Source organism: Homalodisca vitripennis, chromosome 2 (assembly GCF_021130785.1).
Source record: "Homalodisca vitripennis isolate AUS2020 chromosome 2, UT_GWSS_2.1, whole genome shotgun sequence".
NCBI lineage: Eukaryota > Metazoa > Arthropoda > Insecta > Hemiptera > Cicadellidae > Homalodisca > Homalodisca vitripennis.
Genome location: NC_060208.1, coordinates 143,992,721 through 144,007,813, shown reverse-complemented (window position 1 = coordinate 144,007,813; position 15,093 = coordinate 143,992,721). Strand labels below are relative to the sequence as shown.

At 31.7% G+C, this 15,093-nt stretch overlaps 1 protein-coding gene across 2 annotated transcripts in view; it reads right to left on the bottom strand.

The window, feature by feature from the left end:
• Positions 1–6,534, bottom strand: part of LOC124354835 (zinc finger protein 474-like) — a 50,440-nt gene extending 43,906 nt beyond the window's left edge. For both annotated transcript variants that reach the window (XM_046805585.1, XM_046805586.1), the window contains exon 1: positions 6,409–6,534. The gene's annotated coding sequence lies outside the window, so the exon portion shown is untranslated. The remainder of the gene's footprint in view (positions 1–6,408) is intronic.
• Between the last annotated feature and the right edge of the window lie 8,559 nt (positions 6,535–15,093).

The window sequence follows — 15,093 nt, the reverse complement described above, 5'->3', positions numbered from 1 at the left end:
GAAATATAGTCAAAGACGACATCAGAAGTAATAAAATAAGCAAAATCAGCCAGCTGGCTGATTATCTATTGATTGAAAATAAGTTTATTTCATCAAGTGTGCCAAACGTATGTACTGCATTCATAATGTTTCTTACATTACCCGTGACTGTGGCAAGTAGTGAAAGGTCTTTTTCCAAACTAAAAATAATTAAGAACTACTTAAGAAATTCTATGTCCAATACTAGACTGTGTGACCTTAGTGTAATTAGTATTGAACATGAGAGAGCTCGGTCTTTAGATGTAAAAAGGTTAACTAGACGGTTCCTAGAAACAAAGAGCCGTAGGGGCTTTGTCAGGGAGTGGGAGTAGGAATTAAAACCCTCAATTAAAATGTCTATGTTTCATGTTTAGCATAAAATTAACATTAAGATAATGTTGGAGCTTCTTACATCATTTATATGTCACTGAATAAATGTAAAAAGTAAAAAGAAGTAGTCTTATTTTATCGTCCTAAAAAGTACAATAATTAATTGAAAGTATGTAATGTGATCCTAGTCTTGTAGTTAGCCCTAATTGAAATGTTTGTACATAATCTTTGACAATCAAAACATGTAAATGTAAACAAAAGATTCATCATTGGTGTTAACATTTACCAGGTGTTTTGCCAAATTTAACATTAGTGTTTACGTTTACCAATTACCAGGTGATAGAATGATTGATTTAAATTTTACTAAGTTTGAAACTAATATGACCAAGAAATACAAACAGTAAAAAGTCATAACATCATAAGTTTTAATAATCCATTGATTATAAAACATTAAAAAATTAGAAATACCGTCATTTTTGACAGGATGATAACCTAAATAACCTAGTATAGGGTAAACCATACAGTCATTGGCACTAGTACAGTCATTGGCACTTTGTAATTATTTTGTTCATTACAAGATTTAGGTTGGCAGCATTGAATGCCAACATAGTTCATTAGATACTCTTAACAGTTCTCCCCAATTGGTATTGTGATGTTTGCAGATAGACTGCACGTGGTGTCTGGAAAAATTATTTTTAGTATAGGTAAGCTTTTTCTGTTGATCTTCTTGTGAATTCCTTTAGAGTTGCTTCTCTGTACTATGTTATTTTCCCTTTGATAAGATAAATCTTTGCAACTAAGACAATGATAGCTGTAATGTAGAAGGAGTTGAAACCATTTTTGATAGGTTTTAAGTTAAATAACCTCAAAATCAAACCTGCAAAGGGGGTGCCAATGACTGTATGTTTAAAAATTATGAAATATAGTCATCGGCAGGGAGTGCCAATGACTATGTATTTAAGAGATTGTTTATTTTAAGCCAAAATAACATCTTTCGAAGTATAAAAACAATGGGCTTTTTATGAATATTGTTATTGTTTAACAACTCAATTTGAAACAGTCATTGGCACACATATATATTTCTCGTTGGCATGCCAATCACTGTAACCTAGCAGTGATTGGCACTATGTCAATGTATAGATATTGGCATGCCAATAAATAACTTTTTTCTTTTCAGATCACCAACGGAGTTCAAATTATGCCTAAATTCTCTTACAAAGCCGATTCTCTTGAGGCAGCTTTACAAGATGTTAGAAATGGAATGACCAAAAAGGCTGCAGCAAAAAAGCATGGTGTTCCTCGGTCAACTATTCAGTTTCGGCTTAGTGACAAGTTTTCAAAAACACAACTTGGTCCTCCACCTGTACTGACGAAGGAAGAAGAGGATACACTTGAAAAATGGATCAATGACTGCTGTCGGAAAGGTTTCCCACGACGGAAAGAAGATTTGCAACTGAGCGTTCAAGAATTCTTAATACAAAATGAAAGACCTAATCCTTTTAAAAACAATCTTCCAGGCCTCGGTTGGTATCAAGCATTTTTAAAAAGGCACCCTAACCTATCCTTAAGGACTCCCGAAGGAGTAACTTCTGCAAGCTCATGCGTCAGCGAAAACGATATTAAAAATTGGTTTAAAACTATAGAAGACATTTTGAAAGAAGAAAATGCGGTGGACGTTTTGAAAGACCCGACTCGTGTTTTTAATGGCGATGAGACAAATTTCCTACTGTGTCCAAAGGGTTCTAAAGTTTTAGCTCCCACAGGATCAAAAAATGTTTATGAAATTGACAAGGGAAATTCAAAAGCCGCCATTACTGTGATGTTTTCTTTTTCTGCTTGTGGGCGAATTGTTCCACCGATGTTAATCTATCCGTACCATAGATTACCATCAACAATTGTAAATTCTGTACCAGACTCTTGGGGTATTGGTCATTCGAACACTGGATGGATGAAATCCGAAGTCTTTTATGAGTACATCGGTAATGTTTTTAATGCACACCTTGAAAAAAACAATATCACACGGCCAGTTATCCTTTTTGTAGATGGGCATAAGAGCCATCTTTCCTATCAGCTAAGCCAACTGTGTTCTGAGTTGCAAATAATACTGATAGCCCTATACCCAAACGCTACCAGAATAATGCAGCCAGCAGATGTTGCTGCATTTAGACCAATCAAGTCAGGCTGGAAAAAGGCAGTGTTTAATTGGCGTAGTAACCACCCGACAGACGCTTTAACTAAGGAGAATGTTGCACCAATCCTGAAACATGTAGTGGACGAGGTCAAGCCTCAAACACTTACTAACGGATTTAGAGCCTGTGGCTTGTTTCCTTGGAACTGCAACTCAATTGACTATACAAAGTGTCTTGGTAAAACCCAAATGAAAATTGTACCATTAAGCGGTAAAGATGTAGTTACCTTGGATCAATTCGAAGGGATTGTAGGAGACGAAATGATAGAAAAATTCCGCAATATAGAGAAAGTTGTGTCGGAAAATAATGAACCTCCACTGTTTTTCACACTATATCGAGTGTGGGAGGAGTTTTCCAGAAATAAGCAACCTCAAAAATTTGGTTCGCCACATGCTGTCATGGAACTAAATCCACACTCTCCAAAAACTGTCACTGATGTATGTGTGCCAGATAGGCCTATTGTCAAAGATGCCACACAACTGATGTTACAAAAACAACAAAACTATGATCCTGAAATTAATTTACCTGCACCAGATGTCAGTGCCAATGCATTAAAAAATGACACCACATATCTTCAACAATCAAAATGTGAAACAATGTACAACAATGTAAATGTAAAACTTGACCATAACTATACAACACCCGAGAAAAAGTTAAGTGAAGGTTCACGTGTTGCGCTACATGCTTCACAAGGCATTGCCCAAGCATCTGGAAGCAGTGGTCCAGCTTTGGCTGATGTTCTCGTGTGGCCCGAAACTCCAACCAGAAAAGGCAAAAGAAAAACAGAAAGAGTACCTTACGTTGTTTCTTCGAAGAAATGGAAAATAATTTATGAAGAAAAGGAAGAAAAAAAGGCAAAAGAAGAAAGAGCCAAGGCAGAAAGGAAAAGACTACGAGAAGAAAAGAAGTTAAGTAAAGCCCAGAAAGGAAACTCTACTAAACAACATAGTAAGATTTCTGTTAAGAAGAAAAATTATGAAGATCAATTATGTGGGAAAGTCAAAGTTGAAAAGTCAATTGATGTTGATAACGGACCGTCTGTATCACATAAGCCTAAGTCTGTGGGGAAAAAGTTGTTTCCTGTAACAAAAAATGGATTGTGCTACAGTTGTGGGACTAACTTCAAAGACGAAGAAGTCTCCCAACCTGTTGAATGTGACATGTGTGATAGACTGTATCATATAAAATGTATACAAAACAGAGAGGACCTTGATCAACATGATCCTGTGTTTGTATGCAACATCTGTTTGGACTTTGGAAATGAAATTGCCAACGAATTAAACATTTAATGGTTTTATTAAGATGTTGTAGAAGGGCAAACTATTATTGTCTAGTTTATTTGAATTTTAACGTCACAATATAGGCTATAGAAGTAATATTTTTTTTAAACTTTCTACTTATGCAATCATAATTATTGTATTCAATAGTTGTATATACACATTATACATTTTAGAGTAAGTTGTGTGCATGATTTCATTGCCTCACTCTTATTTTAGCAAAATATGAAAGTGTGCCAATGACTGTCAAACAGAATGCCAATAACTGTGAATTAGGTGCCAATCACTATAATTATGTAACATAATAACAAAATAAATATTTCCACTTCCACATAACATAAATATTTACTTTTTAAATTTATTGTGAATGTAAAAAGAAAGTATAAAGCCAAAAACCAATCAATATTAACAAAATATATGTTTTCATGTGTCTGAGAACAAAATATTGAACAGACGTAAGGAATAGCATCTTAAAGTGCCAATGACTGTATAGTTTACCCTATCATATATCTTTCTCTAATTGGATAGAGATTGTACAATGCCGTATGTAGCGAAGCAGTATCCAGGAAGACTTGCATTGGGGCGCAATCAAACTAGTTACGCCACTGATGTGCAAATTAATAATGTGTTCATTGTGTTAAATCGGAATTATTATTTCTAAAAAAACTAATTGAAGTTTGAATCACAGTATGCAGTCTAACAATTGAAGAATGAAAAAATATTTGGACACATAGGTAAAAAAAGAATTGCATTACAACACCCTTTTAACCTAAATGAAATACAAATTCAATTGTTATGTTTAAAATAAGTATTAGCGATAAGTCAGAACTACATGTCTAACTGAAATTACTGATTAAAACTGTCAATATAATTCACTAGTGTTGCAATAGGTCCAGTCATTGGTAGTACTAGGCCTGTCATTTGAATCGCGCTGTGAACAAATGTTCCTGAAGGACTTATGTAGTTTTCTCTTTTCCATGATTATACATTTTAATTTGGATATCCATTATTGGCATGTAATTCAGTACAACCAAATCACATGTTTTCAAGTTTCTACATTTTCAAATTATTAGAAACACGTTCGATCAATTTGAAATGTCTAACGGGAAGCTGTAAAACAAACTTCATACTGCAATTTAGTAGAATATTTACATACAGTATGTTTCTAAAATTATTTCGTGGAAAGTGTGTTCTAAGCAGTTAAGACAGTCAGTCCTCGCTGATTCAAGGAGTGAAGGTTTGTCTTGTAGTGAGTACGCTTTCTGTGTAAAGTGCCTTCGACTACAGAAATCGTATTTTTCTTCCCCAAAAAGAAATTATTTCCCTTGCTTAATATACCTAATTATTTACACTGCTTATGACGCATAACTTTATTTAATATAATATAATATGACAATGCGTTTGTAAAAGCAGAAATGTGCCGTGGCTATCCGTGTCCTCTCCCACGCGCCTCCACAACCCGGCCGGTACTCCGCCGTGCAGGCTCCGACATTAGATACTTTATATTTGACAATAACAGCAAGTCGTTGAAGAAATATCGTCACCAAATTTGTTTCATAATTATATAGAAAATTAATAATTACAAAAAAAGCAAATTCTCCATCGACCGAAACTGTAGCAGAGCGCCACGTTACCGGTTGGAGAACCATCGATTCAGTGGCGATTGTGGCTTTACTGCTGAAAAATCAGGTAAAAGGATCATAACAGCTTTATGATGCTAACTCTTAATTTGTCTACTTCGTCCTATAGATTTTTTTTTATAACGATTATAATTTTGAAAAACAAACGAAATATAATATTTATCATCTTGCAGTATAGAACAACAATAAATATCTAAATAAAAATAACAAATAGTAAAAAAAGTCCTAATTCGCTTAATTTGATCTCTCTAGCAAGATTACCCTTTCAATTCTAAGTCTTATCGCTTTTACCATTGTGTTATGTAGTATGCATTTACCATTGTATTTTTTTTAACGTATTTGAAATTGTAAAAGGTATTCCTCAGTCATTTATTTTCACACTGCTTCTTCACAGTTATATTTCTATGTTAAATCTTATATAAAGTTGTATAGTTATAGTTGTTTTAATTTTTTAAATCACTCAATATGATTAAACTTTACAATATTTTTAATGAGTTAAGTGTTAACAAATATGACATAACATTGTTGTAATAAACTAATATATCTAGTTTAAAAACGCTATTTTAAAAGTATCGTTTTTATTAGATTTTTTGACTTGATAAAAACAATACAATTTATCCTAAGATTGTACTCACTGAATTGTACTTTCATGTTTAAACTAAAGATGTATATTTTATTTTTATATGAAAAAACGAAGTAAAAATAAATTAAGTTAAATCATGTCACAAATAGAATTTAAAATGTACCTCATATAACTATAAATACTCATTTAAATGTTATTTTATTATCAAAAATATGTATACTTCTGTAAAAGTTGTATAATTCAGGACGTACTACTGGAATTTTATACTTGAGTATAAAACTATAGTTTTGTTTCCACCATATTAAAATTGAATAATTACATAAGGTATAAGAAAAACACTACGCAATTTTAATTACAGACTTTTAACTAACCTGTAACAAAGTTTCCACGTTCGGCAGAAGACACAGATAGTAACGATAATGAGCGTGTGTGGTTGGTCACAATATCAAGTAGTGAGTGAGCATAATATGCGCGCCCAACAACTGCTGTGGTAGTCACAACAATGGCCACTAGGAGCGGTGTACCTATGTGGTCAATCAGCTGATTGTGACGTCAACCAATCAATACAATTGGTGACGTCATTGAGTAGGTGCAACTGAGGTTATAGTGGGTTGGGTAGTCCGTTCTTGCAAATTATTCCGAACTGTTTTAAAAAGAATTACAGTGAAAGTTCAAAATGTTTAATTATTTGTATATATATATATTCATATATTAATTATATTTTTTCATTTATAAAAAATAAAATCTATAACAAATATTTCAACTATGTCGTTGTATTAACTAATATTTAATTTAGACAAATATACATAACGTACGTCATAAACTAAAAAATATGTCACTCCCTGAAACTGTTACTCGTGTACATAGTTTAAAGATTTCATATTTTTTTATTCAGGTTTAATACATATCTGGTAAAGGTAGTCTGTTGAGTGTATAGACACATGAGTATCAAAATTAATCTTTTTATGACAGCGAACACGTGAAACATAAAACAGACTATAGATTGACTAAGGGTTGCAACACTATTTCAGCTACTATGGGCAATTGTTCTGCATGAAAAATCTTGACTTTGTCTGTTGAGAGCATGATCCACTTGTATTCCAAATTTAATAGATCTATGCGATCTAGAAGTTGAAACAATATGTTTTTTATGGGTTGCAAATTTCTTTTTCAGCCCCAATGGTTAGTTAATCTTCATGAAAGTGCTTTTGTTTTGCTTTGTAAGGCATGAGGAACATGTGTGTGAAATTTCATTTATAGAACATCGGAAAATGGAAATCAAAACTATAATTTTATTGAGATGCCAATCCTATTTCAAACTCCTATGTGCGATTGGTCTTCATAAAAGGTCTTTTTCTTGTTTGTTGAGAGCATAAGACAGTGTATGTCAAATTTAATTTTTTCTAGGACATCGAGAAATTGAAAAACAAAATATAATTCTTTGAAGGGTTGCAACCCCATTTCAACCCTTAAGGATCTTTGATCACTATGAAAATACGTTAGTTTTTCTATTTACGTCGTGAGGCACACGTGTGCCACATTTGAACATTCTGTGATTTTGGAATGTTGGAGAATTAGTGATGAGTGAGTGAGGAAGGCTTTAACGCTGTGCTGTAGTATGAAATTTAAAAGGACTGCGGAAAGTTCAAAGATATAAAATGGTTTGTGTCACTACAATGTTTAAAAGGATTGAATGTGTGACTGAATTTTTATGTGTCATCAATGATTATTAAATTAATATTGACAAGTATAATGTTAAAGAAAAAATGCAAATAAAAATACAATTAGTTCATTAATAAATTATGAAAAGCAAAAAAAATCTTTAGTCCGACATTTTTAGAGAATTTTTATAGTTTAAAATAAAATAATCGGTTGAAAATAACAGAAATCGTGTTTCAAAGTACAACGATGACGTGTGTATCGCAGCGTTGCCATGGTTACCTTAATTTGATTGTGCGTGTTGTGTGCGTGATGTGCTTGTCTGCCTGCGTCAAACTAATTTTGTGTATCACAGCTTAATTGTGTACGTTTGCCTAATCGGATATCCTTGCTCTATATTTAATTGACATGTTGCTCAAATATGTCTACGTTTGAGAGTTACTATAGAAATAGTTAGGTAAAACATATTTAATAGGGAGTTGTATGTTGAAATTGTTGTGCGGATGTAGAAGTATATTAAGTGATTCCATTAGAATACATCAGAACAACATTAGAATAGAGTTGTTTTTTTAATGGTTCGGCAAAGGCTGTTGACTTGAAATGGTTTTACCAATTCCTCGGAAAGCTGTATAAAATTTATTGGAACTTGTTACTAAACAATAAACCGCTTGAGTAATCTGCAAACTACAATACTCTCCAAAAGTATGACACATAAATTTAAATGAGTACAAAATATGTTATTTCCTGTTGGTCTCCTTCTGAAACCATAAGGATAGGTTACAATATTAGACTAGACTCTTAAATACGCCTTCAAACACAAGAAGGCTCTAATTTTACAGTTGTGTGCTGCTAGTAGAAGATTAATTATTTAGAAGGCACAGAAAATAAAGTATAAAAGATTGTTTCCCTTTAGCTGAATTAATAATTGCATAATTAGTAAATAATTTTACACTCATAAATTAAAGTATACAGTAAAAAGTGCTGGATGTTACCATTCACAAACTCCCTTATAAAATATAATAATAAACAAAAGTATGTTATAATATTTAATTATGATGGATTTTTTAAATTTATCCCAAATATACCACAGTCCGTATTTTGAATAAATGTACTAATTCCGATAGTGAAAACTATAATTAATATGATAGTTACATTGATATATCAGATAATCTTACGTTTAGTATATAAATGTTTATAATAATTAATCAAACCAACAGGCAAAAAAATACTACACAAACTTTACTGTCTGTTTTACTTACTATCAAAACTGCCATCAAATTGATTCCATTCACTTTAGGTTGTCCGTCATTCCAGTCTTCTTCCGTCATCTTCTGCAATTTTCATTATTCTTACATTAGTTTTATTATTATATTTTTAAATTTGTAAGTTACAAACGGTGTTTATAAAACGCATTAAAAATCGAAGAAAAAATTAATTGAAATATGGGGAAAATATAAAAACTGTTTTCTTCGACCATACACTCTTTTTTTAATTTCAAATCTTTTGACTTTTAGTTTCTTGTCAGAAGCCAAAATTAATAAATAATAAAAATTTAGACATTGACTTCCCACTAAGGTTAATAATTGCGGCCTATCAATAAAATTAATTACTATTGCGCTAGGTCTCATCAATGATAGTACTAGGCCTGACCGTTGCAACACGCTGTAGGCAGTTCTTTCAATGAGAATATCGTGTATGCCATGTTCCTACACAACAGAACTGTAAGTTTATACGGTATTTTTCGTGGTCATCAGGTTTTGTATGGAAATGACTTAAATGATTTAAATAATAAACCAGGTTAACCGCACTCCAAACAGTGTTGGAGGCTCTGCGTTCGATCCACAGCAGAAACCCCGGTAGTCACAGTGGTCCGATATTGACCATTGCGAAAGGTACTAAAGGTGAAGTTTTCAAATTTCAATCCTGTGCGTTAACTTGTCCAAAATGTATCGTTATAACAAAATGGACAGACACTCAGGAAGACTACTTTCATTATCAACCGGTGGACGAAACTATGCTAAATTCTCAGCCAATGAAACTTTGCGAGGCTACATTTATATATAAATACGTTTTTAGGACACGACCCTAGTTTTTACAATTACAATAAATACATATTTAAATATTTTCTTGCTATATTCTGCACAAAATAAATCACAAAAGGAGTTCACTTGTACCTACAAAACCATGCAAATAAATAAACACTGCATTATTCAATAATACACATAGGCTATATTGTTGATTTTCAGGTGGCAGAAGTTTTTTTGTCTCTTTAAAGCTTCAGCTTTCGGCTATTCTGGCTTGTTTAATTCACTGTGGCTGTTTTCCTGTATGATACAGGAACCTCCCCGGGATTTGAACCCGTGATGACTATATCCACTGGTCTACGGAGGAGGAAATGGCAGAATTTGCAAACACTCTTGTATGCTAAGTGTGCACGAATGTGAAATATGTAAGGGAGTAAATTATTGTTGCACTGTTATCTAATTTATGTTTTTAATTTTACGATTTTGAATTACCATCCATGAGATCCTTCCTCAATCATATGACCATCATTCCTTGTCTGTTTTTCATCGATAATCCCAGTCAACTTAACACAATAAGAAATCCTTTTACCGCTTGTTTTGAAAATGACATTTCAAGCTAAAATGTTCAAGCTTTATGAAAACCACCAATCCAGCAAAGTAACTGCATCACGTCATGTGTTAATAAGTTACTGGATAATGTCATGATTATCACAACATCAACAAATCCGTGTACTAGGCTAAATTTGTCTATTTTGTATTTCTCGTTGTTCACGTGATTACTTATAAGACCAATATAAAAAACCACATACAGAAAGCAAGTCACCCGAATTGGGTGTTTTACAGTAGCTTTCAATATCGATGTTTCTAGTAGAGGTAGTGTTTTTTACAAATTTCAACTCTCTAGGTCAACTCGTTCATCAGTTATCGTGCGTATACACAGAAATCGCATTTCGTTCATCTGAAACTATGGGAAAGTCTTTGTAAAACGCTCGGCCAAAAGAGACGATTTTATTACTTTTTATTTCTTTATATAAATATAGATTATAATTTTTAAATATAATATATTAATGTAGACTATGTTGTGGCAATTGAGTATGTTTGATGTTGTATTCAATAAAGACATTTTTCATTTCATTTCAAATCACATTCCGTTCATCTGAAACTATGGGAAAGTCTTTGTAAAACGCTCGGCCAAAAGAGACGATTTTATTACTTTTTATTACTTTATATAAATATAGATTATAATTTTTGAATATAAAATATTAATGTAGACTATGTTGTGGCAATTGAGTATGTTTGATGTTGTATTCAATAAAGACATTTTTCATTTCATTTCAAATCACATTCCGTTCATCTGAAAATATGGGAAAGTCTTTGTAAAACGCTCGGTCAAAAGAGACGATCTTTCTAGCGTTAAAAAGCGACTGTTATAACATTTTAATATAACCTAATTAGAAAACTAATTAAGTAGAAAAGACTTTAAAAGATAAAAAATATAGTTAAAATAATATACAGAAAATGATAAATAGCTAATTTAAACCTCTTTCGCGTTAGCTGAAGTTGATTTATATGTATAAATATTCCATGTGAGTATCAAGCTAAAACATATCCATTTTATCTGTCGATACGAGCTCGGCTACAGATCATTCCTTTTCTTCCTTTACTGGTTTCATGGAAATCTACAAACAATTTAGCTCTCGTCTCTGTGACTATAATCGTGTCGTGAAGGCAGCAAATATTACGTGAATTGGTTCCCAACCCTCATGATTGTAAAGTTAATTACATATGTAGGTTTTGGTACAATATTTTTATTTTAGTTTCATCAATGCCTAAGATAACAAAATTAAAATTAAGATGAAACTCTCTGCCAACCTTTTTAAGTATCATTGCTGGACCAAAAACAGCAGAATATCGTATTAAAATGTATTGAAAATTAATTACCTAGTTTTGAAATTAACTAGTTTTAAAACGCTAGTTTTCAGAACACCTTGTTATGTTAATTTGAAACTTGGTATGTATCTTTATTAACCATATACCTAACTACAGAAAAATAATAATAATTGTGTACAGGCTTTATTTTCAAAATAGCGGTTTCTTAAAAACATTAAATGCAAAAATCCTTATAAAATAAATAATTACAGTTGGCATATTTTATTTATATAATTTAAATTAAAAATCCGACAACACCAAATTTGAAACATTTTTGAAATAAAAGAAATAGTTCGTTTCTAAAAAGCCAAGTAGTGAACAATATCAACTGTAATTATGTGACAGCGCTGCTAGTGAACTATAAAAATAAGCTGTTTCAATTTTAGCTACGCCAGTCAGCTGATCATAACACTATACTGATGAATTGTGATCATATCCTTACTAATTTTAGGATTTAGGTATATTGTTATTAAAATATAATAAAATGAAATGTGTATAATCTATGAAAGTAAACAACTTTTTTTATTGGGATTGCAAATATATTTATCTTGATTTTTTACCATAAAAAAGTACAAAATAGAATTTGGAATTGCTTGGCTAACTCTGGTGGCACAGTTCAAAATGTGGAATGGCGGAGGGTACCGGTATATTGAATGTCACCTGCTCAATATTAAACTTAAACTGTTCAGCAGCGAAAACTGTTCTTTTAATCAAAAGTTAGTCCTTACTCTGTTCTATAACATAAAAACTTATGTTACATTTATTAAAGTCTTATGTTAAATAAATCTTTTTGTAGTTTATACATATTGTTTTATTTTAATATATTTTAATTCAAATATACACAATTCTACAATTAGATATTATGAACACATCCGATCCAACACAATCCAACAATAATCAACTGCTTACAAATATCATTGTAAGCATTGTGTCACGAAATTAAAGTTGAAATTGTTTAGTACTAGGTTTTTTTTTTAAAGCTAATTATTTCATTTATTTACCAAACAATTTTCTTAAATTTAGCATCATTGGATTTAGGCTAATAATATTGCCTAAATAAAATGTAATAACTTTATTCTTCATCACATGAAGTTTATAGATAATTACATTTAATTTTTTAAATAGCCACCACTTTGTACATAAAACAATAATAATTATTTTTATAATTACGTTTTTAGGTTATAAAGCTATATACCGAATTGTTTATACAATGAGGCGTTCTGAAATTATAAACATTTACGTGAAGAACACGATGTGGCTGTTTTGGTAATTATAAAGTTTTTGAAACTTTGAATGTGATAGTTTTGGTGTGTCTTTCAAGCAGGATTAAAATCTGAGAAGTTTGGTCGAGAGTTCTGGGACAACTGTACATACGTGAAACCAACTGTTAATTGTTTAAATTTGCAGATTGTTGAAGTGGAATATTCCAATGCTAGGTTTTCTCTCGCAACAAGTAAACTTTAAAACGCTCCATTTAGCATAATTACAACGATATCACAACTAATCCAACTGTATCACGATACAAAAATTGAAATCTTATCAATAGCAGTGCTACGGTGCTGGTCGAGAGTCGAGAAGGCGGTGGTGGGTACTGTAGTGTTCATACACAATAATTTATATGTGCACTTCTCGGTTGTCTTCATTCTCCAATTGTTTATTTAATCAATTATTAATGTTTGTTGCTATTGTTTCATTGTTAGAAGCTCTCAGGACGTTCCGATTGAACCTTGGATTAGGATATATTTCCTAATCCACGATACAAAAATTGAAATCATATCAATAGCAGTGCTACGGTGCTGGTCGACAGTCGAGAAGGCGGTGGTGGGTACTGTAGTGTTCATACACAATAATTTATATGTGCACTTCTCGGTTGTCTTCATTCTCCAATTGTTTATTTAATCAATTATTAATGTTTGTTGCTATTGTTTCATTGTTAGAAGCTCTCAGGACGTTCCGATTGAACCTTGGATTAGGATATATAGATTTCAGTTTTATTGGTATCTCTGGTATCAGTTTTATTTTATCAGAGATTTATTGGTATCTCTCGATCTGCTTTATTTCGGAAACTCACATTTGCTAATAGTATTGACATACACATTCCTATTCAGAATCTTCCATATTTATGTCGTAATTAAATTCAAAATAATAAAGTATAAAGTACACATGTAAATGGATAACAAATCTTCGAATTCTATAAACAAAACGTGAATAGTTTCTAATTCAAACTCAGGAATCCTAAAATTTTTAGGAAAAATAAATTAAATTAACATCCATATTAAATTTACATATTTATAAATTAAACTAAAGTTGTGTAGATGTAATGAGTATCGCATATTTAGATGTGAATCTAAAACTATTGTCACTTGAAGTTATTATTAAGAATCGGTTGTACTGGCGGCTATTTTGAATGTAGCTCCGTTAAAACACATTTACGCCTTTCCTCCCTTGCTCATTGACACTCGTAGAATTATGGAAAATATCTCCCGTTAACGATATAGTTATTTCGAATCCAAACGCTTATTAGCTTTTCTTCTTGTTATTCGTTATTCACACAACAAGTGTCAAGCATTTCAGATTTTTTTTTCGTTAAACATAGTATATTTCGTAACATAAAGTATATACCTACAAAAAAATTTGAAAGAGATTGGTTGCGTATAAAGTACATATCTAAAAAGAGACACGTTTTATAATTCTACGACCAGCATTGCCGCGTAACAATGTTTGACGTTTAACATTGTTCTTATGGATTTAAAAGGTCGTATCAGTTCATTGGTTAATTTTTTTAATTTTATGAATCTTTTAGTTTTAGTAGTTCCTTTCTTTATTCCCGCAAAACATAAAATATATGTCATCTCCTAAATGGTAATTTTCATATATATATATATATATATATATATATATATATATATATATGTATGTATATATATACACGAAAAACAATTTAGCTTCTATATTGATGCGTGGACATAGTCTGGATTTATATTTTGTGACATGTTTGGTTAATTAAGACCCTCGACTCCGTGTTGTTGAGTAAAACTTGGATTTAATTTATAAAGCATCAATTACTTTCACTTCCCGAATTTTACAGTTTCATTCATAATGCGATCTCTAGGTGTTCTTGTTTATAATAAAACCTTTTGAATGATCATTAAGTTTACATTCATTGCAAAAGTATTGAACCGTGTTTATTGTCAAACGTGGTATTCATTGACCACAAATTGTAAATATTTGATAATTTAATTCATATATGGGGTAGAAAGAGCGTAATTCTTGAATTTATTCTTAGCTATTCTCTCATTTAATATTCTAGAAATGTGACTATTTCCATAGTGTAATCAACATTACGTACCAGCACTTCCAAGATGTCACAATTTCAAAATCATCTCTAGATTTGGACAGTTTCCCGCTACTCCTTACCACATCCTGTGCGGTGGGACGGTCAAG